This window comes from Rattus norvegicus, chromosome 16 (genome assembly GCF_036323735.1).
Source record: "Rattus norvegicus strain BN/NHsdMcwi chromosome 16, GRCr8, whole genome shotgun sequence".
NCBI lineage: Eukaryota > Metazoa > Chordata > Mammalia > Rodentia > Muridae > Rattus > Rattus norvegicus.
In genome coordinates this window covers 40,290,299-40,296,298 of record NC_086034.1, presented here as the reverse complement: position 1 = coordinate 40,296,298, position 6,000 = coordinate 40,290,299, and positions in this window count along the sequence as shown.

Sequence of the window (6,000 nt, the reverse complement as noted above, 5' to 3'; positions counted from 1 at the left end):
TGTATCTCTTTGTCCTCCTTTCATTGTCTGATTTTTCTGGCTAGGACTTTGAATAGTATATTGAATAAATAGGGAGAGAGTGGACAGTCTTGCCTATTCCTTGATTTTAGTGGGATTACTTCAAGTTTCTCTCCATTTAGTTTGATATTTGCTGCGACTTTGCTGTATATTGCTTTTACTGTTTTCATACGTGCTATAAATTAATGATGTTTTCAAGACTTTTAATATGAAGGGGTTTTGAATTTTGTCAAAAATTTTCTCAGCATCTAATGAGATGATAATGTGGTGTTTTTCTTTGAGTAGTGGATCACTTTGCTGTATTTCCATATATTGAACTATCCCTGCATCCCTGCGATGCGGCCTACTTGATCATGAGATGGGTATTAATTTTGATGTGTCCTTGGATTCCGTTTACACAAGTAAAATATCTGTATGATGACAACTTCAAGTCAATGAAGAAAAAAACAGAGCACTCAAGCAGCAGGTCCCGTACAATCCAGATACCATGCAGAACTGAAGGGACCTGGTCAACAGTTCTCTACACCCAAATACTGTGGGAGGGAGAGCCAAACCTTCAGAGGGGAAGACACACCTGGGAAGCCAGAAGAGACTACACTCTGCCAACATTTCTGACTCCAGAGGAAAACACCTAAGGCCATCTGGGACCCTGGTGAATGGGGCCCCAGGAAAGGCAGGGCAGGCCCTCCTGGATGTCGCCCTCACAGACAGTTCAAAAGCAGCGCCTGACAAGCAACTTCAGCCAAGACCAACTTTTCTGCTCCAAGCAACCTGACTGGTGGACTCGGGACACAGGCCCACAGGAACAGCTGAAGACCTGTAGATAGGAAAAACTACATGCCTGAAAGCAGAACACTCTGTTTCCATAACTGGCTGAAAGAAAACAGGAAAACAGGTCTACAACACTCCTGACACACAGGCTTATAAGACAGTCTAGCCACTGTCAGAAATAGCAGAAAAAAGTAGCACCAGAGATAATCTGATGGCGAGAGGCAAGTGCAGGAACCCAAGCAACAGAAACCAAGACTACATGGCATCATCAGAGCCCGATTCACCCACAAAAGCAAACACTGAATATCCAAACACACCAGAGAAGCAAGATCTAGATTTTAAATAACATTTGATCATGATGATAGAGGACTTCAAGAAAGACATGAAGAAATCCCTTAGAGAAAAGCAGGAAAACATAAATAAACAAGTAGAAGCCTAAACAGAGGAGTCACAAAAATCCCTGAAAGAATTCCAGGAAAACATAATCAAACAGGTGAAGCAATTAAAAATGGAAATAGAAGCAATAAAGAAAGCACAAAGGGAAACAACCCTCGATATAGAAAACCAAAGAAGAGACAAGGAGCCGTAGATACAAGCATCATCAGCAGAATACAAGAGATAGAAGAGAGAATCTCAGAAGGAGAAAATTCCATAGAAATCATTGATACAATGGTCAAAGATAATGTAAAATGGAAAAGGCCACTGGTCCAAAAAAAACAGAAAATCCAGGACTCAATAAGAAGATCAAACCTATGGATACGAGGTATAGAAGAGAGTGAAGATTCCCTGCTCAATTTCCAGGTAATATCTTCAACAAAATCATAGAAGAAAAGCTCCCTAACCTAAAGAAAGAGATTCCCATAATCATACAAGAAGCCTACAGAACTCCAAATAGATTGGACCAGAAAAGAAACTTCTCCTGTCACATAATAGTCAAAACACCAAGTGCACAATATAAAGAAAGAATATTAAAAGCAGTAAGGGAAAAAGGTCAAGTAACATGGAAAGGCAGACCTATCAGAATCACACCAGACTTTTCACCAGAGACTGTGAAAGCCAAAAGATCCTGGACAGATGTCCTACAGACTCTAAGAGAATACAAATGCTAGCCCAGGTTACTGTATCCAGAAAAACTCTCAATTAACATAGATGGAGAAACCAAGGTATTCCATGACATAACCAAATTTACACAATATCTTTCTACAAATCCAGCACTACAAAGAATATTAAATGGTAAAGCCCAACATAAGGGGGCAAGGTACACCCTAGGAAAAGCAAGAAGCTAATTGTTTGGCAACAAAACCAAGAGAAGAAAAGCAAACAAACATAATCTCACATCCAGATATGAATATAACAGGAAGCAATAATCACTATTCCTTAATATTTCTCAACATCAATGGTCTGAACTCCTCAATAAAAAGACATGCATTAACAAACTGGATATGCAATGAGGACCCTGCATTCTCCTGCCTACAGGAAACAGACCTCAGAGACAAAGACAGACACTACCTCTGGGTAAAAGGTTGGAAAACAACTTTCCAAGCAAATGGTCTGAAGAAGCAAGCTGGAGTAGCCATTCTAATATCAAATAAAATCAATTTTCAACTAAAAGTCATCAAAAAAATAAGGAAGTACACTTTTATATTCATCAAAGGAAAAATCTACCAAGATGAACACTCAATCCTAAATATCTCTGCTCCAAATACAAGGGCACCTATATACGTGAAAGAAATCTTCCTAAAGCTCAAAGCACACATTCCACATCACACAATAATAGTAGGAGATTTCAACACCCCACTCTCATCAGTGGACAGATCATGGACACAAAAATTAAACAGAGACATATGCAGACTAAGAGAAGTCATGAACCAAATGGACTTAAGAGATGTTTATATAGCACTCTATCCTAAAACCAAAGGATATACCTTCTTCTCACCACCTCATGGTACTTTCTCCAAAACTGACCATATAATTGGTCATCAAACAGGTCTCAACAGATACAGAGAGATAGAAAAAATCCCATGCGTCCTATCAGACCACCATGGACTAAAGCTGTTCTTCAATAACAATGAGGGAAGAATGCCCACCTATGCATGGAAGTTGAACAATGCTCTACTGAATGATAACCTGGCCAATGAAGAAATAAAGAAAGAAATTAAAGACTTCTTAGAATTTAATGAAGATGAAGATACAACGTACCCAAACTTATGGGACAGAATGAAAGCTGTGCTAAAGGAAAGCTCATAGCTCTATGTGCCTGCAGAAAGAAACAGGAGAGAGCATATATCAGCAGCTTGATCACACACGTAAAAGCTCTAGAACAAAAAGAAGCAAATACACCAAGGAGAAGTAGAAGGCAGGAAATAATCAAACTGAAATCTGAAGTCAACCAGGTAGAAACAAAAAACCATAAAAAGTATCAACAGAACCAAAAGATGGTTCTTTGAGAAAATCAACAAGATTGATAAACCCTTAGCCTGAATAACGAGAGGACACAGAGTGTCTGTTCAAATTAACAAAATCAGAAATGAAAAGGGAGACATAATTCCAGAATCAGAAAAAATTGAAAAAATCAACAGATCCTACTGCAAATGCCTATATTCAACAAAACTTGAAAATCTGCAGGAAATGGACAATTTCCTAGACACATACCAGGTACCAAAGTTAAATCAGGAACAGATAAACCAGTTAAACAACCCCATAACTCCTAAGGAAATAGAAGCAGTCATTAAAGGTCTCCCAACCAAAAAGAGCCCATGTCCAGACAGGTTTAGTGCAGTATGCTATCAGACATTCATAGAAGACCTCATACCAATATTATCCAAACTATTTCACAAAATTGAAACAGATGGAACGCTAAGGAATTCCTTCTATGAAGCCACAATTACTCTTATACGTAAACCACACAAAGACCCAACAAAGAAAGGAACCTTCAGACCAATTTCCCTTATTAAAATCGACACAAAAATATTAAATAAAATTCTTGCCAACCGAATTCAAGAGCACATCAAAACAGTCATCCACCATGATCAAGGAGGCTTCATCCCAGGCATGCAGGGATTTTTTAATATACGGAAAACCATCAACGTAATCCATTATATAAACAAACTGAAAGAACAAAACCACATGATCATTTCATTAGATGCTGAGACAGCATTTGACAAAATTCAAAACCCCTTCATCATAAAAGTCCTGGAAAGAATAGGAACTCAAGGCCTATACTTAAACATAGTAAAAGCCATCTACAGCAAACCAGTAGCTAACAATAAACTAAATGGAGAGAAACTTGAAGAAATTCGTCTAAAATCAGGGACTAGAGAAGGCTGCCTACTCTCTCCCTACTTATTTAATATAGTTCTTGATGTTATTTCCAGAGCAATCAGACAACAAAAGGAGATGAAAAGGATACGGACTGGAAAATAAGTCAAAATATCACTATTTGCAGATGAGATGATAGCATATTTAAGTTATCCCAAAAGTTCCACCAGAGAACTACTAAACTGATAAACAACTTCAGCAAAGTGACTGGGTATAAAATTAACTCAAATAAATCAGAAGCCTTCCTCTACACAAAAGAGAAACAGGCTGAGAAAGAAATTAGGGAAACACCACCCTTCATAATAGTCCCAAATGATATAAAATACCTCATTGTGACTTTAACCAAGCAAGGCTAAGATCTGTATAATAAGAACTTCAAGCCTCTGAAGAAAGAAATTGAAGAAGACCTCAGAAGATGAAAAGATCTCCCATGCTCATGGATTGGCAGGATTAATATAGTAAAAATGGCCATTTTACCAAAAAGCGATCTACGGATTCAATGCAATCCTCATCAAAATACCAATCCAATTCTTCAGAGAGTTACACAGAACAATTTGCAAATTCATCTGGAATAACGAAAAACACAGGATAGCTAAAGCTATCCTCAACAATATAAGGACTTCTGGGGTAATCACTATCCATGAACTCAAGCAGTATTACAGAGCAATAGTGATAAAAAACTGCATGACATTGGTACAGAGAAAGACAGACAGACCAGTGGAACAGAACTGAAGACCCAGAAATGAACCCACACATCTATGGTCACTTGATTTTTGACAAAGGAGCCAAAGCCATCCAATGGAAAAAAGAAAGCATTTTCAGCAAATGGTGCTGGTACACCTGGAGGTCAGAATGTAGAAGAATGCAGGTTGATCCATGCTTATCACCCTGTACAAAGCTTAAGTCCAAGTGGATTAATGACCTCCACATCAAACCAGATACTTACAATCTAATAGAAGACAAATTGGGTAAGTACCTCGAACACTTGGGCACTGGAGAAAATATCCAAAAAATGGCTTATGCTCTAAGAAGTAATACCCATTCAGAGGCTGCCCCATATGTGGCCCATACATATACCTCCACTCTTATCTAATTGGGTGGAGGTATATGTATGATGGATGAAGCAAAGAAGTGCAGGCCAACAGGAAATGTGTGTATATCTCTCCTGAGGGACACAGCCCAAATACAGCAAATACATAGGCGAATGCCAGCAGCAAACCACTGAACTGAGAACGGGACCCCCATTGAAGGAATCAGAGAAAGGACTGAAAGAGCTTGAAGGGGCTCGAGAACCCATATGAACAACAATGCCAACCAACCAGGGCTTCCAGGAACTAAGCCACTACCCAAAGACTATACATGGACTGACAATGGGCTCCAACCTCATAGGTAGCAATGAATAGCCTAGTAAGAGCACCAGTAGAAGGGGAAGTCCTTGGTCCTGCCAAGTCTGAACCCCCAGTGAATGTGATTGTTGCAGGGAGTGCAGTAACGGGGGGAGGATGGGAGGGGAACACCCATATGAAAGGGGAGGGGGAGGGATTAGGGGGATGTTGAACTGGAAACAGGGAAGGGGAATAACAATCGAAATGTAAATAAGAAATACTCACGTTAATAAAGGTGGTAAAATGGAAGCTCCCTGAAAGGGCGGTGCAGATCTTCCTGGTTGCTGAGGCCGTGGAGAGCTCATAAGCAACACCCCATGAGCAAACTTGAGCCTCGGGACCACAGGTAAGACCAACTTTTCTGCTGCAAGTGACCTGCCGGGTGAACTCAGGACACACAGAGGCAAAATTCTTGTAGGACCGGACACTTCTGGTATTTAGCAGGAGTCCCAAACCAGCAGATCCCTGCCCGAAGCAGCTCTCTGCTCCCGAACCCCATGGGAGAGAG